Below are 26244 nucleotides of genomic sequence, written 5' to 3' on the forward strand. Positions count from 1 at the left end.
ACAGTGGAATTATAAATCCAAGGAGTGTCCACTGGGAAGGTTCAGGCAATTTATAGAGAAAGTTAACCACATGTCATCACTCTCTCTCTCTACATATATATTATATACTTCGATACACACCACAGAAAGTTTCTAATACATGTAACAGTAAACTCAGTGGCTATTTTATTAGATATCTCCTCTACCTAATAAGGTGGCCACTGAATATATTTTTGTGGTCTTTTTGCTGCTGTAGGCCATTCACTTCAAGGTCTGATGTGTCGTGCATTCAGAAATGCTCTTCTGCATGCCACTGTTAGTGTCGTCTTCCTATCAGCTTGAACTAGTCTGGCCTTTGCCCTCTGACCTCTCTCACTAACAAGGCATTTTTTGCCTACAGAACTGCCACACACGCTGATATTTTTTGTTTGTTTTTGCACTATTCTATGTAAACTATAGACACTGTTGTGTGTGAAAATCCCAGGAGATCAAGAGTTTCTAAGATACTCGAACCACCCCATCTGCAACCAACAATTGTTCAATGGTCAAAGTCATCTAGAGTACATTTCTTCCCCATTCTGACATCTAGTCTGAACAACAACTGAACCTTCTTACCATGTCTGCATACTTTTACGCATTTAGTTGCTGCCACATGATTGGCTGATTAGATATTTGTATTAATGAGCAGGTATACAGGTGTACCTAATAAAGTAGCCACTGAGAGTATTTTCATTTCTATATATCTCTTCATCTTTGTTCAAGCTTCTTTCTCAATCCGTTTTGTTACAGACTTCCCTCTAATTCCAGATTTCCAGCTTCCCTTTATGCACTCTAATCAGATTGCACTGCGCAATTTGAGACACAAAAAGTTTATGAAGTGTAATTAACTTAGAATGAAGAAGACCAGTGGACAGAGCAGGTGTACTTGACAAAGCAGCCACAGAGTGAATAGAGTAGTGAATAAAGTTCATCCTTGAAGAGGTAGAAACAACAAAAGTGCTGGAAGAATTCAACCAGTCAATTAACATTTATGGAAAGAGAAAGCTGTTAACTTTTCAGGTCAGGGAACACAGACCTGAAATTTTAAGTGGTGAGAAGACAGACTGCAGATGCTGAGATCTGAAGCCAAAAAATACTGCAATGGTTCTGGCAACAGGGCAAAATCTCTGGAAGCAAGGGGTTAGTCAATGTTATGGGCCGAGATCCTGCTTCAAGACTGAGAGTGTAGTGTGGAGGCTGCCAGTCTATTTCCCTTGACTATCACCCTCTTAATTGTGATACAGAAATGTCTTGATCTGAAACGGTGACTGTCTCTCTGCCTTGGCAGATACTGCCTGAGTTGCTGAATTTTTTCAGCAGTTTATTTGAAGCAGTAACAATTTCATCTTTCCATGGGAGCTGCCTGACCAGCTGAGTTCTTCCATCACTCCTGTTTCTACCTCACATTCCAGTATTTGTAGTTTTATTTGTTTTCCAACAAAGCTGCACTTCTTCAGATCAATACTAAAGCACCTATTTGTCTTTCTTCATCTTTAAAGTTCTGGAGTTGGTGTAGGGAGAGAAAGGATGAAATAGTTGGAAAGCTTTGAAATAGAGTATAGAAAATATTGGAGTATGGAGCTATTACACCTCACTGCTCCACTGCCTTAAACTAGAATAACACATGATACTGGTGTGTTACCAGTAAAATAGACATTGTCAAGACCTTACTACCTTAGCAAGCTGTATACAGTAAAATGCTGGAGGAACTCAGCAGCTCAGCCAGCATCTATGGAGGAGACCTGCTGAGTTCCTCCAGCAATTTACTGTATATGCGTTGCTCTGTATTTCCAACATCTGCAGAATAAATTGATTTTTATTCACATCATTTCCCAGGCCAATGAACTGGGAAATACTACAAATTCTCAACAGTTTAGGTAGCGTCTTTGAGAAGAGAGAGGTGACATTCCATGCAATGCACACAAAATGCTGAAGAGCATCAATGGGAAAGAGTAAACAGTTTACGTTTCAGCTCGAGACCCTTTCATGTTTGCAACATTCCATGTTTGTCAGACTACTGCGGATGAGATGTAGGTGATGAAATCTGGTGCAATAAGCAACGTGCTGGAGGAAGCCAGTGGTCAGTTTCTTTCTCCCGACACAAGCTGATCAACCCACTGAGATGATCCAGAAGAAAGTTTGCTAATCTATTATCACCTTTCACCTGAAACATCGTCAGTTCCTCTCCATCCCATAGATGGTACTCAACCTGCTGAGTTCCTATAGCAGATTGTTTGTGCAAAGAATCCTGTCTGGGCAGTTCTGATTATTGCTATAAGAATATTTTGGTAACATACAAAATGCTGGAGAAATACAGCAGGTCAGGCAGCATCTATGGAGAGGAGAACACAGTTAATGCTTATGGCTGATGCGCTTCCACAGGACTGGAAAGGAAGGGGAAAGAAGCCAGGATAATAATGTGTGGGAACACAGGCTGGCATTTGATAGGTGAAGCCAGGTCAGGGGAAGGTGGGTTGCTGGGGGAGCAGGGAATGAAGTGAGAAGCTGAGAGGTGATAGGTGAAAAAGGTAAAGGGTGGAAGGAATCCAATAAGAGAGGAGAGTATACCACGGGAGAAAGGGAAGGAGGAGGGGCATAGATGGAGGTGATGGGCAGGTGAGGAGATGGGAGGAGGTAAGAGGGGAGCCAGAATAGGGAATAGAAAAAGAGATGGGGGGTAAAGATAAATTACTGGAAGTTAGGAAAATCAATATCTATTCTGTCAGGTTGGAAGCTACCTAGACAGAGAATGAGATGTTGCTCCTCCAGTCTGAGAGTGGCCTTGTCCAAGTTACAGATGTTCAAGTTGAAGTTCAGTGTATGGTCATTCATCCTTACCATGTATATGGCCAAATAAAGCAATGCTCTTCCAGATCTAGGCACACAAAACAGTACATATAATACACATATATAAGACATAAAGTACATTAACAAATAATAATGTATATTTATGACACAAGTTAAAGAGTAAACAGTATCATGCTACTGGTGCTTCAGGCTGATGAGAACTGGGTGGTGGCAGGGAGTTCAGTAGTCTTACGGGTTGGGGGAAGAAGTTGTTTCCATCCTAATGATTCTTGTCCTAATGCTACAGTACTTCCTTTCTGATGGTAGGGGGTCAAAGAGATTGTTGGACGGATGGGAGGGATCATTGGCAATGCTAAGGGCCCTGCCTACACAGTGCTCCTGATAATATAGGCGGAAACAGCATGATAAATGAAGACATCAACAGAGAAAGTAATTGCTAACACGAGGAAATCTGCAGGTGCTGGAAATTCAAACAACACACACAAAATGCTGGTGGAACACAGCAGGCCAGGCAGCATCTATAGGGAGAAGCACTGTCGACGTTTCATGCCTGACGAAGGGCCTCGGCCCGAAACGTCGACAATGCTTCCCCTTATAGATGCTGCCTGGCTTGCTGTGTTCCACCAGCATTTTGTGTGTGTGTTCTAATTGCTAAAATAGATTATGCTGTAAAAGTCCATGCAACACAGGCAAACTGATTATTCTAATTTGTTCAAGTTTAGAAGACCTCTAATGGGAAAACTTGCATCCTGTTCCTAGAGCTTACAGATTTGCGTGTGATGTATTGGAATGTGCTAGACTAAAAAGCTCTTTTGTAGCTGGCACGGATGCGACGGGCCGAATAGATTCCTTCTGCACAGATGGAAGAGTAATGGTGGTGGTGGTGGGGGGTTACTGACATCGGACGCCGTGGGATTATCTGGGTTGTTCTTTCAAAAGTGCTCAGTAGAATGGATGAAAGAGCTGAAAATGGGTTGTAATCTAACGGGAGCATGGGGAGGAGAAAGAGAGAGAGAAAAAGAACAGCTGAGGACTGTAGAAAGAGATTGTGATCTGCCATGTTAAGGTTGTGCTACTGATTGCAGTTCTAGGGAGGAAGGGGTGGGGGTGTACAGAGTAAAGTGAGGATTCACATGGAAGTGTAGTAAACTGACAGCAATCAGCCAAACAGATACTGATGTTGCTGAAGAGATTGCAATAGATAACTGAAAAAGTACTTTCCACCTTTATAAGTACTTTGTTCAGTAAGTCTTTTGTAAGAGGTATTGGTGCAATGTAAGAGCTCATACTCTTCATGCAAACACAATCTGCCTATGTAAAGTTGGAGGCCACGAGTGAATTAATGGTCAGCCCTGATCCTAAAATTGGAATTATCTGCTTTATAACGGCCAACAAGGGAAAAGAAATCGTGAATGCACCAGGTCAAAGGAAGGGAAGTATGTGAGAGGGGGTTTTACCTTGAACAATGTACAAAGCACTGGAGGAACTCAACGGGCCAGGCAACATCTCTGGAGGGAAATAGACAGAGTTGAGATATTATACCTGATTGTGGATATTAATCCCCACGAGGGATAATGATAGCGATATGGTGAGATTATAAGATTTTTGTGACACGTGTCCTTCTGCTCCAAGGTGTGTTTCCACAACAAATTACATGCAATGTGTTTGACTGATTAGGGACCACCACTTGCATTACGTGGGCAGAATTGGTTACAACCCGATTCTGACTGGGAACTAGAGAACCACTTAGAGTTACTCTGGAAATTGACAAGTAGAAAAAAAAGTAATGTTGGTGCTTTCTCGGGGGAGGGACAAAATCTATTTATCTTTAACCTCTCCTCAATGACGCAATGGGTTTTCAAGAACACAAGCAGTCCTAATGAAAGGTCTTGGCCCAAAACGTCAACTGTTTATAACTCTCCATAGATGCAGCCTGACCTGCTGAGTTATTCATACATTTTTCTCGTGTGTTACTCTGGTAGCCCCATTATGGAAAGGTGTGAAAGGAAGGTTTGTAAGGGTGTCTGTGAGGAGTCGGCTCATTCTCCCCAAGGTTGCCTGGGTTTCCTCTGGCTGCTCCAGTTTCCTCCCGCACTCCACAGACATGATGTTAAGTTGCAGACAACTGCAGACAAACCTGCAGACAAAGGTGGTGCCGTAGTAGTCTGGCAGACAGACCTCTACCTCACTGAGGCCAAATGGCAGCTCTCCAACACCTCCTCCTACTTACCCCTGCCACAGGACCCCAGCAAAAAACATCAATCCACTGTCTCCCGCACCATCTCCACCCTCATCAACTCTGGACACCTTCCTCCCTCAGCCAAAAAACTCATAATTCCCACACCCTGCACAGCTCGGTTTTACCTCCTCCCTAAGATCCACAAGCCTGACTGTCCCAGCAGACCCATAGTTTCAGCCTGCTCCTGCCCCACCGAACTTGTGTCTGCCTACTTGGACTCCATTTTATCCCCCATAGTTCAGACTCTCCCCACCTACATCCAGGATACATCCCATGCCCTTCACCTCTTCAATACCCTCCAATTCCCCGGCCCCGACAGCTTCATTTTTACCATGGGTGTTCAATCCTTATACACCTCCATCCCCCATCAAGAAGGCCTCAAAGCCCTCCACTACTTTTTGGATAACAGACCCCACCAGTTCCCCAGTACCACCACTCTTCTCCAGTTGGCGGAGCTTGTTCTAACTCTCAATAACTTCTCCTTTGGTTCTTCCCACTTTCTCCGGATCAAGGGTGTAGCCATGGGCACTCGCTTGGGCCCCAGCTATGCCTGCCTCTTCGTGGGTTATGTGGAACAATCTATCCTCCAAATCTATACTGGCACCACTCCCCAACTTTTCCTCTGCTACATCGACAACTACATTGGTGCTGCTTCCTGCACCCATGCTGAGCTCGTCAATTTCATCAACTTTGCTTCTAACTTTCACCCAGCCCTCAAATTCACTTAGTCCATCTCGGACACTTCTCTCCCCTTTCTCGATCTCACGGTCTCCATCTCTGGAGACAGACTATCCACTGACATCTTCTACAAACCCACTGACTCCCATAACTATCTTGACTATACCTCTTCCCACCCTACCCAATGCAAAAATGCCATTCCCTATTCCCAGTTCCTCCGTCTCCACCGCATCTGCTCCCAGGATGAGGCTTTCTATTCCAGGACTTCTCAAATGTCCTCTTTCTTTCAGGATCGTAGTTTCCCTTCCGCCGTCATCAAAGAAGTCCTCACCCGCATCTCCTCCACCACCTGCACTTCAGCCGTTAACCCATCCTCCCATCACCACAACAGGGACAGAGTTCTCCTTGTCCTCACCTACCACCCCACCAGCCTCCGGATCCAACACATTATCCTCCGCAACTTCCGCCACCTTCAACAGGACCCCACCACCCGCACTTCAGCCCTTAACCCATCCTCCCATCACCACAACAGGGACAGGGTTCCCCTTATCCTCACCTACCACCCCACCAGCCTCCGGATCCAACACATTATCCTCCGCAACTTCCGCCACCTTCAACAGGACCCCACCACCCAGCACATCTTTCCCTCCCTACCCCGTTCAGCTTTTCACAGGGATCGTTCCCTCTGCAACTACCTGGTCCACACGTCCCTCCCCACAGAACTCCCAGCCGGCACTTATCCCTGTAAGCGCAAGTGCTACACCTGTCCCCACACCCTTACCACCATTCCGGGCCCCAGACAGTCCTTCCAGGTGAGGCAACACTTCACCTGCGAGTCTGCTGGAGTTGTCTATTGCATCCGGTGCTCCCGGTGCAGCCTCCTCTGCATTGGCGAGACCTGACGCAGATTGGGGGACCGCTTCGTCGAGCACCTCTGCTCTGTCCGTCACAATAGACAGGACCTCCCGGTTGCCACTCACTTCAATTTTGCCTCTCATTCCCATCTAGATATGTCCATACATGGCCTCCTCTACTGCCATGATGAGGCCAAACTCAGGTTGGAGGAGCAACACCTCATCTACCGTCTGGGTAGCCTCCAGCCTGGTGGTATGAACATTGAATTCTCCAATTTCCGGTAAATTCCCTCCCCCTCCCCCTTTCCCTATCCCAGGTCCCTCTCTGCCTCTCTCCCCTTTCAACTTTCTGCTCCATTACCTCTACATTTCTTTCATGCTTATCCCCTCCCCCCTTTATCCTTCCTCTGATTGGTTTTCCACCTGGCGCCTCTAGCCCTTCCCCCTCCCCTATCTCTATTACTGGGCTTCGTCCCTCTCTTCCCTCCCTTTCCTGGTGAAGGGTCTCGGCCTGAAACGCTGGCTACTCTTTTCTCACGGATGCTGCCTGACCTGCTGAGTTCTTCCAGCGCTGTGTACGTATTCTTTGATCCACAGCATCTGCAGTTGTATTTTTGTGTTATGATGTTAAGTTTGTTGGCAGCTCTGAATTATTCCTTGATTTCAATAAATGGCAAAGGAGTTAAAGGGGGATTGGTGGACGTATAAAAGAGAATAAATTGGACTTAAAGGGGAATGACAGATCCAGCCCCATTTACTCACTTTTGGTTTTATAGCCTTCCATGCCTCGGTGAGTCAATCACTGTCTACCAGCTTCTTAAATGCCACGACTCTCTCTGACTCCATTGAGCAGGTGAGGAGAAGAGAAGGGTAGCCTCTCAACTGATGACATGAATATTGATTTCTACCACTTCTGATCACTTTTCCACCCCCCTCCTCTTTTTTCCATTCCCCATTCTGTTCACCCTCTCCCTACTTCTCTTCATGCTGCCCATCTCCTTCCCTTTCTTGTATGGCCCACTGTCCTCTCCTGTTAGATTCTTCCTTCTTCCATCCTATACCTCTTCCACTTATTATCTCCCACCTTCTTATATCGTCACCCCCCCCCCACAAACCTGCCCACCTTTGCTTCAACTGGTCTCACCCATCACCTACCAGCTTGTACTCCTTCCCCCCCCCCCCACCACACCGCCACTTTCTTAAATAGATAACACATTTTTTAAAATAGTGATCCCTATTTCTAGAATCTGTCAATATTTAGTTTAAGCTGGTTTCATCCTCACTGAGACTTGGAGCCAATAACAACTACATGTTTTTTCATCCACAATGACGAATTCTCACCGGTCACTGCAATACAATAACAGTGCAAACCTCTTGCATTTTACCTTCCCCCTCACCCAGTCTTGGCTATCACATCCCAGTTTACACTCCGTCCCCTCCCCTCATCTTCTTATGCTGGCTTCTGCCCCCTTCCTATCCAGTTCTGATGAAGGGTCTCAGCCTGAAACTTTAACTACTTATTCCCCTCCATAGATGCTGCCTGACTTGCTGAGCTCCTACAGCATTTTGTGTGTCTGCTTCTTGCTCTGTGGTTCATCTTATCTGGAGCTGAATGCAGGCTTCCTTCAACCACATCCCAGCCACTTCCTCTCCATTGATGCTGAGTTCCTCCAGGTTTTGAAAGAGTCTTCCAGTTTCTGTGGGACAGGGCACGTATGCAAATGGTGCGTGGAAATGCTGTGGATGCGTGCACCACCCTTACACTGAACTGCACCACAGCTCCTGTGTCATCACTGGTCAAAGGAATTAGAATTTCCATTAGATTATTATAGGCAGATGTAACATGGTACAGTGTAGTGAAAAGCTTGTCTTGCCTACTGTTCATACAGATCAATTTATTAAAAAGTGCATTGAGGTAATACCAGGTAAAACAGTAACACTAGAACAGAACAAAATGTTATGCTAACACAAGTACAGTGCAGGTAAACAATAAGGTGTATGATTATAGCAAGGTATATGAGAACTGCAAACATAATAGCATACTTAGAGTACCTTAGCTACATGGACTGCAGTGATCCAAGATGGCTGCTTACTATCGCCTGATGGAAACAGGTTTTTAGAAGGACTTAGACAAATTAGTTGAACGGGCAAAGAAGTGACAGATGGGAAGCAGTGCAGAGAAGTATATGGTCATGTACTTTGGCAGAAGGAATAAAGGTGCAGACTGTTTTCTAAATGGGGAGAAAATTCAAAAATTCGAGGTGCAAAGAGACTTGGGTGTCCTTGTGCAGGATTCCATAAAGGTCTTCTTGCAGTTTGAGTCAATGGTGAGGAAGGGAAATGTAATGTTAGCATTCATTTGGAGAGGGCTGGAGTATCAGAGGAAGGATGTAACGCTAAGGCTTTATAAGGGATTGGTCAGGCTGCACTTGGAGTATTGTGAACAGATTTGGGCCCTTTATCTAAGAAAATATGCGCTGACATTGGAGAGAGTAAAGTTGGTTTACAACAATAATTCTGGGAATGAAACAGTTAACGTACGAGAAGCATTTGATGGCTCTGGGCCACTGGCATAGTCGACTGTGGAAACTAGTCATCAGGTACATTAAAATGGAAGTTGAACACTTTTGTTTAGTCAGGAAGTGAAAGATTATGGGAAGAAGGCAGGAGAATGGAGCACATAAATCAGTTATGATGGAAAGGTGGAACAGACTCGACGGGATGAATGAACTAATTCTGCTGCTATGTCTTATGGTCTTCATAATGGCCATTAGGATTAGCGAAGGCCAATTAAAACAGCATTGCCCGTGTTCTGTGAATGAATGAATAACAACAAAGAAAGTCATTTCATGGCCTTTCTCCATATCATTGTACTTTGAGCCTTGGAGCACTCTGATGCCTCAGTCTGGAGCATTTGGCAACTGTAGTCCTTCTGAGTGAAAAGTCAAGGTACATCCGGGGACTTGAGCAGCCATCTTGACTACAGTGCAGTGCTGTAATAGTCAAAGTCGAGTTATTGGCATGTGCACCACTACAGTATGTACATACACAGGTGCAATGTAAAATTTACTTGTAGCAGCATCAGTAACATCATATAAGCTGCATTTGCAAGAAAAAAAACATAAAAATTAAATGTAAATGCAACTTTTACATGAAAGGCCATGATTAGAACAAAAAAATGTTCATTTTACTACAAAGTGATCAAAGGGATCATGGTGTTGTTGAATTCACCTGCTTCAAAAAGCCATTAATCATGCCAGTTTCCCAGAAGTGCAGGGTGAGCTACCTCAACAGCTATTTGGTTTTTGCCAGTAACATTCACATCTACTTTGTTATGGCTAGAGCAAAGACCTGGACTATTTGTAATTTGCCTATCATCACCACAGGTCTACAGAGGACACAATCTCACTGGCACTGTACTCAGCCTGTTGTTTATCAACTACTGTTCAGTGTTTAACACCATCAACCTCTCAGTACTAAACAACAAGCTACCAAACCTGGGCCTCCATGCTCCCCTCTTCAAATAGATCCTCGACTTCCTTATCCGGCGACCACAAACTGTGCAGATCAGTGATAACATTTCCTCCTCTGATAATCACCAGGCTCACTGCACTACTCTCTCTATACTCACAACTGTGTAGCTAGTCACAGCTCAAATGGTATGCACATGTTTGCTGATAACACCAATGTTGTGATGAAGGCACAGTAATGTAAATGTACAGGAGTGAGATAGATTGACTGGTCGCTGCAATGAATTCACGCTCATAGTGTACAGCATGGAGACTGTTGTGTGATTGCTTTTATTAATTCACTTCCAGTTTGCTCTATTGCAGGGGAAGTAACATGCAAATGGTGACTGGATCTCCAATCAAGTTGTAATTGTCTCAGCCACTAACAACCCACAAGAATACTGATTTCTCAAACTTCCGGTAATGCTTCCACCCCCAACCCCCAACCATTCCCCATTCCTATTTCCTTCTCTCACCTTATCTCCTTATCACCTCCCTCAGGTGCTCCTCCCCCTTTTCTTGCTTCCATGGCCTTTTGTCCTCTCTCATCAGATTTCACCTTTTCCAGCCCCGTATCTCTTTCACCAATCAAGTTCCCAGTTCTTTACTTCATCCTTCTCAGTTTCACCTATCACCTTGTGTTTCCTCCTCCCCTCCTCCCACCTTCTAACTCTGTCTCCACATCTTTTTTTCTCCGGTCCCGATGGAGGGTCTTGGCCTGAAACATCAGCTGTACTCTTTTCCATAGATGCTGCCTGCTGAGTTCCTTGAGCACTTTGTCTACATTGCTTGGATTTCAAGCATCTGCAGATTTTCCCTTGTTTATTAATTGTGGGTATCTGGGATCCCTGTCCTAAGAAACTTTTAGAAAGTTTGTGTTAAGAAGTATCTGAAGAAGTATCACATATGTGTATAGTCACCCAAGTGGCAGAGAAGCAATATGAAAGTAAAGAAGTTCAGGTCACAGAATATCAAGAAGAATGACAGAAACACGGGGTGAATTAGAATCCATTCTTCTGACTTCAATTTCTGTGACAGGTGACTTCTTCATCTGCAGCTTATAGGAATTTTACCTGTGTTTTGGAAATCCTTTATGTACTTTGGTAAATCTTTCATAAGATAGAAATTCTCTGTGAATTTTGACCTTTTTTAAGAATGTTGTTTGAATTTAAACGTGTATCACTAAGTATAAATGAACTCTGTTTAAACTACTTTGTTAGCTGGAAGCATCTTTTCATGGGTGGGGGGTGGAGGATACAATACTCAAATAGTGAGTATTGGCAGGTAAACTTGTTGTGGAGGATTAACAGGGAAGTAGACTAGTAATTGAAAATTGATTAATTACGGTATAACTTCTCTTTAGTGACGGTATCTGTAGCTATTCATGTCAGATAGGGCTTAAGGTCTTTGTTTGAGTTTAGAACTTTGTGCTCAGCAAACTCAATACCATCACAACATGTAATTATTCAGGAAGATTTCTAGTGGTTACAGTTGCCTCTGTATTTTTCTGGAGGACTGCTTGGTTTCAGCGTTGGATGTCAGATCATTTGAACCTGGCTATTTAATTGGTTAACTGTTATCAATGGAAGTTATGTTGGAATTTCTGTTATCAGTCGTCTGGTATGAGAAGTCCACATTACTTTTAAGTTGCTCTCTTTTCCTGTGTCTCTTGCCAAGCTTCCCTTTCCCTCTCCTTGCTCTTGTAACACTTCACTAAAACTAACATAAAGAACAAGTTTTTTGCCTCATTCTTGACTTCTGAAGCGCCTTTGTATCGCAAAAGCATCAGGATTCAACAGTGGCCCCATCACACTCAGGTGAGATCTGTCCATGTGAAACGAAACAACCACATTTCCTTCAATATAGCTGTGAATTTGATGTGAAGGTATTTGGAAGTCCGTGAAATGTGCTGTATCAATATAACTCACTCACTGTGCTCTTCCGATTTATGCATCCAGTATCTCCTTGATCTTAATCACTCTACCAATGACACTTGTGACTTGACTGCCCATCTCTGAATTGGAATCAGAATCAGAATCAGGGTTATTATCACTGACATATGTTATGAAATGAATCCTGGTGAAGTGTTTGCCTCAAAGTGTTGACTGTTTTCCACAGATCCAGCCAGCTCCACTGAGTTCCGCCAGCATTTTACGTGTGTTGTTATGAAATCTGTTGTTTTGTAACGGCAGTAAGTGAAATACATAAATAATTACTGTAGGTTACAATAATATATATAAATAATGTACAAAGAGGGCAAAAGAGTGAACTAGTTCATGGTGCATGGAACATTCAGAAATCTCTTGGCAAATGTGGAGAAGATGCCCGTAAAATGTGGAATATGCATCTAGAGTACAATTAATAAATCTCTTTATCTATCTCTTTGACTTGTCTCTTGACTCAAAGTCAAGTTCTTTTTCTCAGAGCGCTGCAGTAGAATGCATTGTTTTATTTTTGATTCTATGCTGTATTAAATTCAAGATGTTAGTATGGGCCAATTTGGAGAGAAACACAGCTTGTACAACACAAAATTTTATTGACCCTGTTAAATTCTACTTATTTAGCTTTTCAATTGCCAATATTCCAAGATCAACAGTAAACTGCAATTATAGTCATGAGTCTTGTTTGAATTGGCTTCCAATTTCAATAAAATGTTTTGTGGCTTTTAAACTTGTTATGCAACTATGTGCAAAGTAACCAACAGAGCACCCGAGGCTGTCTGAATTTTTCTTAATTCATTTTCCCTAAGGATGTCAAGCTTGCTGGCCAGTCCAGCATTTTGAAGCTTATCTTTAGCTTCCTTTGAACTGAATCACTCTATTAAGATTCAGCAACACTGTTGTCCTGTGTATGTCAGACTGAACAATGAAGGCAGGTTCCACGAATGAATATGGTGGATTTTAAATGACTATATGATAATTTCCCAGTTCCCATCACGGCTAACTAGCATTGTTTTAATGAACCATAATCTATATAATTAAGGATCCATCCTCTGTCGTGGAGGGATCTGAACCCATATCATTAGATACCTTTGGATTGCCAGACCAGTAACTGAATCATATGGAATCATAACATTATTACTCTCTAAGCTGGATTCTGTCCCAGGTGCTCTGGTTCAGTTTGTGTTTTAATCCTCTCATGAACATAAAAATCAATATGAAACTGCAGATGCTGGACAGGTGAAATAAAAATGGAGAAAACTCATCCCACAGGAGCTGCAGACACTTTGCTTTCTGCAGTGTTCATGCTGCCTCTCTCTAACTAGCCTCATTAACAGCAGTGGGGGACTTCACCATTCCCTTTCACCATGATGGTCCAGGCATCAGCTGATTGTAATGGTTTATTGTTATCATATGTACTGAGATACAGGAAAAATCTTTTATTTGCATGCCACCTTGTCTGATCATGCCATACAAAGAAACATTGAGGTAGTAAAGTGGGGTGGGGGGTGGGTGGTGAAATCTAGAAATCTAGGGTTGTGGCTACGGAGAAAGTGTAGTGCAGGTACACAAATGAGGTGCAAGGCCAACGACAAGGTAGATTGTGAGATCCAGAGTTAATCTTTTGGCAAATGAGAGGTCTGTTTGGGAGTCTGTTAACTGTGGGATAGAGACTGTCTTTGATATTGGAAATATTCCCTTTGTTCTCTGCAGCCCTCACTATCTTCTCTGCAATTTAAAACTAACATGCTTTCATTTTGACCTCAAATGTTTTTCCTCACACAGATGCTGCGTGATCTGCAGAGTGCTTCCAACAGTTCTTATCACAGTCAGGTGAAGTTTGTTATGCAATAACAGGAAGAATGAACAGACATTTTTCTAAGGTCATCAACCTGTTTTTGAACCCAGTGATACTCTCAGAGCTGCTTTTTGCTTCTGGCATTTTCTGTTTGTGTAGACCGATAACATTCAGTTTGCATGAACAAAGTCCTGCAAGTGGTGGAAACGTGAAATAAGCTCTTGGAAATTAGCAACAGATAAAGCGCAGAAGAAACTCAGTGGGTCAGGCAGCTCCTATAGAGGAAAATGGGCAGTCAATGTTTTGGGTTAGGACCCTTCATTAGGACTGGAAATTAGCAGAAGCTCAGGTGATAGAAGTCTGAAATTTCCACAAGAAGCTGGTCAGCCAGCAGCTGCAGAGAGTGAGAAGGAGAGTTAATGTTTCGAATCAATGACCTTTCATCGGCCCAACGCCAGAGAACAGAAGAGCTGAATAAATCAAAAGATGGAGAACTGATGGCTGATAATGAGCCACAAAGAAACAATTTGACATTTGAGAATACATGAGCATCTGAGAGCAAATAAGCAGAGGTCTGTGAACAAGGGAGACCCAATTAAAAGTCTTGACCTGAAATGTCGACTGTCCATTTTCCTCCATAGATGCAGTCTAACCTGCTGAGTTCCTGCAACATTTGGTATGTTGCTATAAACAAGAAACTTCTCTTTGTCAGTTTCTATACAACCAGAAGTACAAACTCTGCTTCCCTTTCCATGGAATGAACTAGCATTTTCTGTTCCCATTTGCAGCTGTCAGCATGTTAATGCTGTAACATGCCTGCTGAAGATGCATATTCTGGATGCTTACCTTGGCCTTTACAAAGTCTGCATGTGTATAATAAACTCAAACCCTTTACTGTTATTATTACACACATAGCCTTGATCTACAATGCAGAGTAATTGCAAGTGATAATTCAACATCCATGATTTAAAAAAAATAACTTATCCAACATCTTGCCATGTCAAAAGTAATATAGGTCAATCTTAAATATGACATCTTTCAACAAAGTTTGTCTATAAGTCAAAAATCATCCAATGTGCTAAACACACCACCAGGTTCAGGAGCAGTTATTACCCCTCAACCATCAAGCTCTTGAACCAGAGGGGATGAATTCACTCAACTTCACTTGCTGCATCATTGAAATGCTCCCACAACTCTTCCTCTCATGTCCTCAATATTTATTGCTTATTTATTTATTATTATTCTTTCTTTCTTTTGGTATTTGCACAGTCTGTTGCCTTTTGCACACTGGTTGAACACCCATTGACTTTCATTGATTCTATTATGGATTTACTGAGTATGCCCACAAGAAAGTGAATCTCAGGGTTGTACATAGTGACATATATGTACTTTGATAATAAATTTACTTTGACCTTGCATCAAAAGCATATATAACTGATAAGAAAGAACAAATGCAAAAAAGTGAACAGTGTGGGGAATCTGGTTCTGCAGTTCGTCGGAACGAATGCTATGTTGGACTTTTGAATTCAGTAATAGAGTGGGAGCTCGTTTGTATGTATGGGTGTTCATGGGTTGGAGATTAAAACCCAGGGACGGCTTGTAAATTGACTTCTGGAAATTATCCCGGAGTAGAATGTGAGTACATGATCCTTGGACTCACAGGGTAGAATGCTACAAGTCGACCTACTGGTGGGAAAGTGAAAAGAACAGGTCACCTAGCAGATCTGATGTCACATCTGGATGTGAATCTGGATCCCTGGTGCCACCCGTGTGAAGTTTGCACATTCTCCCCGTGACCATGTGTAGTTCCTCCAGGTGCTCCAGTTCCCTCCCACCTCCCAAAGGCATGTGGTCTGGCAGATTCACTGGCCATTGTAAATAACCCCGAGTGTGTAGTTGAATGATTGACTCTGGGGGGAGTTGAAGAGAATGTGAGGAGAATGAAAGATGAGATTGATGTAGGATTAGTGTAAATGGGTGGTTGATGGAAGCAGGCTCAGTGAGCTGTAGTAGGCTATGTTGTTACCAATTAATTTTCCGACTTCCATTCTAAATCTTCTGTGTCTGTCTGATCTCCATTGAAGTATTCCAAGACACAAAATGCAGCAAGTCAGGCATCATCTATGGAGGGGAATAAACCATCAACATTTCTGGCCAGCAATGTTGGAACGGAAGATAACTCTTCCCCCCACCAGAGAAAGGGAAGATTGTGGCCCACATTGCAACAGATAAACTTCACTATAAGCCACTTGGGTATCAGTGGTAAGGCCAACATTTATTGCCCTTCCCTAACAGCCCTTGGGGAGATGTGGTGTGCCACTTTCATGAATCATTGGTTTGATGCCACACTACTGATTTTCCTTTTGACTACCTCCATGTATTGATGTGAGCACCATGATAGCATTGTGGTTTGCATAATGCTGTTACAGCTCTGAATTCAGAGTTCAACTCAGGTACTCTTCTGTAAGGTGCCTCTGAACATCCTTCCCATAGAATGATGGATTTTCCCTCAGTGCACCAATTGCCTCCCGCAGTCCAAATATGTACCAGGTAGGTGAATTGGTCATTGTAAATTGTCCCATGATTTGGTTAGGGTTAATTGAGGTTGTGGGGTCATGGAGGTGGTGTGGCTAGAAGGGACTGTATCACTAAATGAATAAATAAATAAATACTAGCTGTTTGGATTCCTGCGAATGATGGAGAGGGACATGGCAATTGGTAATTAGTTCATTCTTGTCTCATGTACCAAGGTACCGGGAAGAGCTTTATTTTGCATACCAACCAGACAAATCATTCCAAGTATAAGAAAATCGAGGCAGTACTAAAGGAAAAACGAGCAGAAGGCAGAATATAGTTTTAAAATTACAAGACATCATGGTTGTTTCCCAAATAATGACAAATTGAAAATTACAGTATAATGCAATATTTTTATGCATGAAGTATCAACACCTTTAAAGTACTTCCAACCTATTTATCAAGTATTTAAGTATTGACAAATGTTTCTCTTTCACTATAGCTGCAGTCATTTATTGATGTAAATGTAGCCACAGACATGACTTCATTCCAGAACTGAAATTGTCTGTTTTTGGATAGATACCTATGAAAGTTTGAAACCAAACGTGGTCTAACCATTTGCAGAAGTTCCCGTTCCTCATTATTATGGAGCAAGCAGTTGGAAGAGGAAGCAGAAACAGCTGAGAAACTAGCAGACCTTGAAAAAGGATAATCAGTCAGCATGGACAATGCACCCAGTGGGAAAATCAGGAGAATAACTTTTCAATATGATTTGGTACATTCTTTGTTGGATAAATAGTTATGAATCAAAATGCAATACTTCAGAAGCTGCATATAGAAACAATTAATAAAATTGCTTTCAAGAGGGAATTTGATTCAAATGATTGAAAACAATACTGCTTAAGTCAGGGGAAGGAACCAGGATAGGAGGCAAGCTGAATATCTTATGGTTCTTGGAGATGGGCATTATAGGCAAAATTAGAAAAGAACAGAAGGTTATGATAACAATAGATTAAATGTTTGAAAGGAGTTCATGGGCTGTCTTATCTCTGGACATTCAGTGGTTGAATCAACAGGCTCCTATTGGTTGTCCTGAGTCCTCTGGTGCTCTCCTGGTTGGCCACTGCCTTTTATGCTCTACAACACAGGACTCTGCTCTCTGTATCCTAACCCAAACCATATCCTGCTGACCGATCCCTCTGTCCTCGCTGATGAACAGGGTAACCAATGCATAGCAAGAAGCAAACTGCTGAAGTAAGTTTAATGTCATGGAAGGGTAAAGTCAGGTGGAGTAATAGTTATAGGAGACTCAATAGTTAGGGGATGGATAGGAGATTCTGTGGCCAAGAAAGGGATGCCAGGATGGTATGTTGCTAGGGTCCAGGGTGTCTCGGAGCAGCTGTAGAATATTCTCAAGGGGAAGAGGTCAAGGTCAAGCCAGAGGTCAAGGTGCACTAATGACATGGATAGAAAGTGTGAAGATGTCCTGTGCAGAGAGTATAGGGTATTAGGAAAGGCTGAAGAGCAGGACATGCAAGATAGTCATCTTTGAATTATTCAAAGCGTCACGTGCCAGTCAAGACAGGAATAGGATGATAGTATAGATGAATGAGTTGCTGAGCAACTGATGCAGGAGGTCCTTAGATCACTGGAACTTCTTCTGGACAAGTGTGACCTCAACAAGAGGGACAGGTTGCACCTAAACTGGAAAGAAGCCAGCGTCATGGCCAGGAGGTCTACCAGTGCTATTCAGAAGGGTTTAAACTAGTTTGACAGAGCGATGCAAGCCCGAGCAATAGGTCAGAAAGTGGAGGGATAGTGAGGAAGGTCGATATCAGGGCCAGTAAAAACAGGGAAGAGCGATAGGAAAGACAGTGTATTTTAATGCTAGTATTATTGGTAAATGTAGAGCATGGACCAGTATTGGAACTATAATTTTATTTATTTATTTATTGAGATACAGCATGGAGTAGGCCCTTCTGACCCTTTAAGATGAGCTGCCCAGCAATCCCCCAATTTAATCCTAGTCTAGTCATGGGACCATTTTCAAAGACCAATTAACCTACCAACCAGTATGTCTTTGGACTGTGGGTGGAAAATGGAGCATCCAGAGGAAACCCACGCAGTCACGGGGAGAGCATACAAATATCTTACAGGTAGCGGTGAACTGAACCCGGGTCGATGGTACTGTAAAGCTTTGTGCTAATTTTGTCGCCATTACAACAACTTGGTTGAAAGAGGGACAGGAATGGATGCTTAATGCTTCAGGATATAGACGTTTTAGAAAAGATATAGAGGGAGGTACACGAGGGGAAGGGGAGAGTTGCGCCACTAATTAGGAACAATATCATGGCTGCACTCAGAGGGGGCATAATGGAGGGCTCATTCACTGAGTCTATATGGGTAGAACTAAAAAATAGGAAGGGTTCAATCACTCAGATGGGATTGTACTACAGTTCACCCCCCCCCCCAATAGCCACTAGGATATTAAGGAACGGATATGCAGCCAGATTAAGGAAAAGTGTAAAAATAATAGGGTTGTGTCATAAGGGACTTCAACTTTCCTAATATCAGCTGGGATCTTCTGAGCACAAATGGTTTAAGGAGGACAGAATTTGTTGGGTGTATTCAGGAGAGTTTCTTAAATCAATATGTAGATAGTCCAATAAGATTAGGGGCTGTACTGGATCTGGTATTGGTTAATGAATCTGGCCAGGTGACCAACCTTTCATTAGGTGAGCAGTTAGGGAACAGTGACAACATCTCCTTAAGTTATAGATAAGGATAAATATGGACCTTGTGGTAGAGCAGCAAACTGGAGCAGAGCAAATTAAGAGAGCAATAGGCAGGAGCTAGGGAGATTAATTGGGAGCAGTTGCGCTTGGGAAGTCCACGTGTGCCATGTCTAAAGACCAAATGCACAGAGTACAGGACAGGTATGTTCTGGTCAGAAGGAAGGAAAAGGATGTCAAGGTAAGAGAACCTCAGTTGTTGGGCAAGGTGTTGAATTTAGCCAAGAAGAAAAAGGAAAAATATGTAATGGTGAGGAAGCTAGAATCAAAAAGAGGTCTAGAGGATTATAAACAAGCCAAAAAATGAACTCAAGAAGGGATTTAAGAAAGCAAGGAGGTGCCATGGCAAGTAGGGTTAACTGGAATCCCAAGACATTCTACACACACAATAGGAGGAAGGGATAACTAGGGAGAGGGTAGGTACACACACAATAGGAGGAAGGGATAACTAGGGAGAGGGTAGGTACACACACAATAGGAGGAAGGGATAACTAGGGAGAGAGTAGGTACACACACAATAGGAGGAAGGGGATAACTAGGGAGAAGGTGGAACCACTGAAGGATGAAGGGGGAAACATTTGCTGGGATGTAAAGGATATACGTAAGCTCCTTAATGAGTACTTTACATCAATATTTACCAAGCAGAAGGGAGATCAGACTCAAGAGTATTAATAAGCAAGATATTTTGAAATAAAGGAGGTAGTGTTGGGTCTCTTAAAGAGCATTAAGATGGCTAAGTCCTCAGGGCTTGGTGGGATAAACCCCATATTATTGTGAGAGAAGTGAAGAGATTGTTATGGCCTTGACCATTATCTTAAGTCCTCTCTAGCCTCAGGCAAGATTCCAGAGGACTGGTGAGTACTAATGTTGTTCCAATATTCAAGAAGGGAGCCAAGGATAGACATGGAAACTACAGACCAGTGTGTCTCACGTCAGTGACAGGGAAGTTACTGGAGATGCATCTTAGAGATAGGATTTATAGGCATTTGGAAAACCATACCATGATTATAGAGAGCTGCCATGGCTGTGTATAGGGCAAGTCATGTCTTACTAACTTGATTGAATTTTTGACAAGTTGTCGAGGGTGATAGTAGAGCTGTCAATGTTGTCTATATAGATTTTAGTAAGGCATTTGAGAAGGTCCCTTGTGGATTGCTCTTCCAACAGATTTACATGCGTGGGATCAATGGGGAATTGGTTGTTTGGATTCAGAACTGGTTTACCCATAGAAGACAGAGGATGGTGACCAAAAGGACTAATCCTGGCTGGTGGTCTGTGATTAGTGATGTTCTGCAAGGATCTGTACTGGGACTCCTGCTGTTTCTGATGTATATAGATGATCTGGATGAAAATGTAGATTGGTGGGTTAGTAAGTTTGCAGCTGATGTGAAGATTGGTGGTGGTGTGGATAGTGTTGCTGACTGCCCAGAATTCTCTAAACAGAGGAATAGCAGATGGAGTCTAACCTAGCCACCCTTAGTTGGCTCAAGTCGGAGTGACTCCACTTCAGTAGAGACATAAGAGATAATCACTTTACTGAGAACATATCATCACATATGGACCATAGGGCAGATGATTTCCTTCTGTCGAATGCTTGTATAGGTTCTCCCTGAGATACATGTCAACTTATGGACATTCTGCATACAATTGAACCACAGCAATTGGGGGCTGGGTTGGACAGAGCAGAGCTGGGAGCACTGGGCAGACTCACTCGCTCCTTCACTGAGGAAATAAGACTGGATAGCGACCTTCAATGCCTGCTCCGTCTCCTGTCACTGCTGTTCCTGTGACCCTCTCCCACACACACAGTTGTTAATTTCTGATGGATTATGAACAATTCCCAGGAATGGACACGTTCTGAGAATTCTGCAGACCGTGGAAATCTAGAGCAACACGTACAAAATGCTTGAGGAAGTCAGCAAATCAGGCAGCATCTATGGAGAGGAACAAAATGTTAATGTTTTGGGCTTAGACCCTTCATCAGGACTCAGTTAATCTACCAGACTGCATGCTATGGTAGGAAAATGGACCACCCTTGAGGAAAGCTAAGGGTCGCTGGGAGAGCGTGCAAACTCCACATGGACTGCACTGGAAGCAGAGAGGTGGAGCAGATCAAGTAGATCCGATAAGATAGGATACGGAATGACAGAGCAACTCAACCGGTTTAATGCATTTTTCTTCCTTCTATTTCTCCTGTGCATATTCTATATATACAGTAGTTTTCAGTTAATTAGTTTCTAATTAGTTTCAGATGTGTGCACTTGTGTGGCCATTAGACACTTAGAGCTTAGAGCGAACATTTTTATAAATTCCATCAGTTGCATGTGCTCGTTTTGAAGAATAAATGAGTTTTGTCTCTGATAATTGGAAAGAAATAAGCAGTAAGACAATTCAAAACTGTTTTGCTCAATGTGGTTTCAATAACTTAGACTTGGAGATGTGAGAAACAGCCAGGAGTAAAAATGAAACAATTTCACTACATGAACAAGTTAGGAACTGTGAAGGATCTGAAGGCATCCACAATCATTTTGAATGTTATAATGAAAACTAAGATTTGAAGATTACAATCATCAATAGCATTGTATGAAGACAGTCTACTATCTACAGTAGGAGTCTGCACTTATTACATTCTTTTACAGTCAATCAAAAGAAAGCATCAGTGTACAATTAATTTCTCAATCAATAACTATTAGGAACTAATACATAGTTTTAGTACTGTAGTAGTATTAATTCCAATCTAATTTGTTCTGTATTTCATTTAAATACATAACTGGTTACTCAGTTAAACAGTAATTTGTTATTTTTGTATACCTTTGCTAATTGGGGCATCCACTTAATTGGGCCAAAATGTACTGGTCCCACTGTGTCCCAATTAACCGGAATTCACTGGAATTTGCTGTATTTATCATATTATATATTAGAATACATGTTATATTTCTATATTCTTTCCCTCTATAAAAGAAATTCAAAATTCAAGATTCAAGTTTATTTACACATGTACATCAAAACATATAGTGGTGCCAAAAAATTTGTGAATCCTTTAGAACTTTCTCTATCTCTGCATTAATATATGACCTAAAATGTTATCAGATCTTCACACAAGTCCTAGAACCAGATAAAGAGCCCAATTAAATAAATAATGCAAAAAATTATACTTATTCATTTATTTATTGAGATAAGTGATCTGATAATACATGTATTTGTTGGAAAAAGTTTGTGAACATTTGCTTTTAGTAACTGTTGTGATCTCCTTGCACAGAAATAATTTCAGCCAAATGTTTCCAGTAACTGTTGATCAGTCCCATACATCAGATTGGAGGAATTTTAGACCATTCCTCCACTCAGTTTCAGTTCATCAACATTTCTGGAATACCTTGCATGAAAAACCCTCTTCAGGTCATGCCACAGCATGTCATTTGGGTTAAGATCTGGACTCTGACTTGGCCATTTCAAAACACAACATTTTTAAAAAACTATTCTGTTGTTGATATGTTCTTGTGTTTCAGATCATTGTCTTGTTGCATCATTCAGCTTCAAGTGATGGACTGCGACTATGACAGTATCCTGTAAAATGCCTTGATGCAATTCTGAATTCATTGCTCCCTCAATGATTGCAAGCTGTCTAGACCCCGATGCAGCAAAGCAGCCCCAAACCACGATGCTCCTTCCACCATGCTTCACAGTGGTTACAAGGTTTTGGTGTTGGTCTGCAGTGGCCTTTTTCCTCCAAAGATAGCAGTGTGTATTTCTGCCAGGAAGTTCCACTTCTGTCTCAGCCGTCCACAGAATATTGTCCCAGCTGCATTATGGAACATCTAGGTGGTCTTTGCAAACATGAGATGTGCAGTAATGTTTTTATTTGGAGAGCAGTGGTTTCCTCTGTGAGATCCATTATTAAGGACCTGCAGCACCCAGAGCATGCCCTTTTCTCACTGTTACCTCATCAGGTAGGAGGTACAGAAGCCTGAAGGCACACACTCAGCAATTCAGGAACAGCTTATTCCCCTCTGCCATCCTATTCCTAAATAGACATTGAATCTTCGGATACTACCTCACTTTATTGTATATACAGTATTTCTGTTTTTGCATGTTTTTTAAAAATCTATTCAAAATATGTAATTGATTTACTTGTTTATTATTATTATACTGTTTTATTTTATTTATTATTTTTTTCTCTGCTAGGTTATGTATTGCATTGAACTGCTGCTGCTAAGTTAACGAATTTCACGTCACATGCCAATGATAATAAACCTGATTCTGATTCGGAACACTATTCTTGTTCAGTGCTTTTCTTATAATAGACACATGAACAGAGACTTTAGCAAGTTCTGGACATTTCTGCAGGTCTTTTCCTCTTACCCTTGGGTTCTTTTTCACCTCTTTTTGGCATTATACGTTGTGTTCTTGGTGTGATATTTGCAGGATACCTACTAGGGAGTACTGAATTCCCTCCACCGGGAGAGAACTTCTCTCACTGTGGACTAATGAACATTCAGGTCTTTAGAAATGCTTTTGTAGTCTTTTCCAGCTTCATGCAGCTCTACAATTGTTCTTCTAAAGTCCTCTGAAAGTTGTTTTGATCAAGACATGGAGCACATAAAAAGATCTTTCTTGAGAAGGGCAGGCTGTGTTAATAACTTTACTTTGTGTATCTTTTATAAAAGGCGGGGCACTTCAACCGCTCACATCTCCAGTCTCATCTCATTGATTGGAGCACCTGACTCCAAATAGCTTTTATAGAAGACATTACCCCAGAGGTTCACATACTTTTTTGAGCCTGGACTGTGATTGTTTCAATGGTGTACTCAGTAATGACGAGAAGAAGTACAACTGTTTGTGTGTTATTAATTTAGGCAGATTGTGTTTGTCTTTTATTGTGACTTAGATGAAGATCAGACCACATTCTAAGAGCAATTCATGCAGAAAACCAGGTAATTGCAAAGGGTTCACAGACTTTTTCTAGAAACTGTATAGTGAAGTGCAACCTTTGTGTTAATGACTTGGGTGCACTGGGTGAAGCCAGCACGTGTCACCGCACACTCCAGCATCAACATAGCATACCCACTATTATGTTTTGTAACTCCAAAACTAATTGAAAGAACACACGGGGAGTCGGGGTATAAACGTTCGCACTCACTTTCATTCCTGATCTGTTTCTCTGGCAGTGGTTTCCATTGATACAGTGATTTCACCTGCTCTTTTAAATGTGTTTCAGTTAGAAGCCACTTTGAGTGCTTTCTCGTAATGTTGTGACTGTGATCCAAGTCATTGGGAGGCACTAAAGCTGGTGATTTAGAAGTCTTTTATTCTGGACAACAAGCAGGCGTCATATTAGAGACGCTCTTGGAGAAGAGGCCTTGTGACCCAATATTGCATCACCTTTTTTTTATAAACTTGACTGTCTCACTGCACATTTTTTTTAAACCTTGAACATCTTGCTGCACTTTAACATGTAGGTAGCCATTTAAAACTTCCTCGTCACCACAGTTATATTTTGTAACTCCAAAACTAATCGAAAGAAAAACACAAGGAACCTAGAGATAACTGTGTGTATTTAGTTTTAATTTCTAGTGAGGCATTGTACTTGTCGTGGTGGCATCTGTTGTGATGGAAAATAACTGGTTCTTTGAGTCTCAACAGTAGAGGCCTGGACACACACAGTTTTAATAATAAGGAATTTATTTACAAGGGGAAGTTGTGTCAACACAAGCAACTACAATACACAGGAAGCGGTGTGGGGACAGGGTACGGTTACACAAACAAAGACCAAGGGAAAAGCACTACGACAGCTATCCCCCTTGACCTTGGATAGCTGCGGCTCCCTTACCAGGACAAACGATAGACCTTCCCAAACATAAATCAATGCACTTACCTTCAATGAGGTGGTCTGTAAGAGAGACCGAGCCAGGCACAAGTCTATCCTTTTATAGCATGGGGCTGTGCGAGATGATCCAATTAAGGTGACCAAAATTTAGGTGTGCATTGATTAGTTGTGAGGGACCAAATGTTGATTGGCATGTGGTGTGTCCTCCGACCAGCCAGGTGGCAGTGCGTCTGTCACGTGGCCGGTATCTCTGGATACAACATCTTCACATATGCCATTCACACAATTTTACCCTTAAGGAATTACTTAAACAACAAAGAATACTTAATCAAACAATATATTTATAAAATATTACTGAAATGTTCAATACACGCTACCCACGATGCTCGGTAGCACCACACAGAACACTACAAAGTGAGAATGGCAAAATGAGCTCTGTTCATCCCTCCCAAATTATGCATTAAACTTCAAATTTGAATTTAATTTGTCTAATCGTTCCCCTTAAGCAAATTTTTGCTCAATTTGTTATTGAAAGCTTATATTGAATTTGTCCCAGATAGTTGAATCAGAGAAGCTGAAGGACACCGGGGGGGGGGGGGGGGGTGCCAATTTCAGTGGCATGGTAAACACAACAGTAGGGCATCTTCTGGTTGCAAACATAGGATAGGGAGAATGGACTTGTCCCACTGACCAGTGTGGTTCAATGTGATTGTGATCAGTCAGGTTCAGTAACAGCTACTTTTTGACAGTCATCAGGTTTTTGAATTGTCTCGAACAACCCTAATGCTACCTCATCAACAGAACATTTCAGATCACTTCAGTGCCCAAGAAGAGCAGGAAGAGCTGCTTCAACCACAACTGGCTTGTGGCCCTTGTATCTACTGTAATGAAATGCGTCAAGAGGTTAGTTATGGCTAGATTTAACTCATGCTTGAGTAAGGACCTGAACCCACTACAATATGCATGCTGCCACAACAGACCTACAGCACAAGCGAGAGAAAATCTGCAGATGTTGGAAATCCACAAAATGCTGGAGGATCTCAGGCAGCATCCATGGAAAAAAGTACAGTCGACGTTTTGGGCCGAGACCCTTCATCAAGAATGGAGAAAAGTCCAAATAAGAAGGTTGGGGGAAGGGAGGAAAAAACACAAGGTGATAGGTAAAACTGGGAGGTGGGGGAGGGGTGAAGTAAAGAGCTGGGAAGTTGATTGGTGAAAGAGATGCAGGGCTGGAGAAAGGGGAATCTGTTAGGAGAGGATAGAAGGCCAT

Source organism: Hypanus sabinus, chromosome 21 (genome assembly GCF_030144855.1).
Source record: "Hypanus sabinus isolate sHypSab1 chromosome 21, sHypSab1.hap1, whole genome shotgun sequence".
Classification (NCBI taxonomy): Eukaryota; Metazoa; Chordata; class Chondrichthyes; order Myliobatiformes; family Dasyatidae; genus Hypanus; species Hypanus sabinus.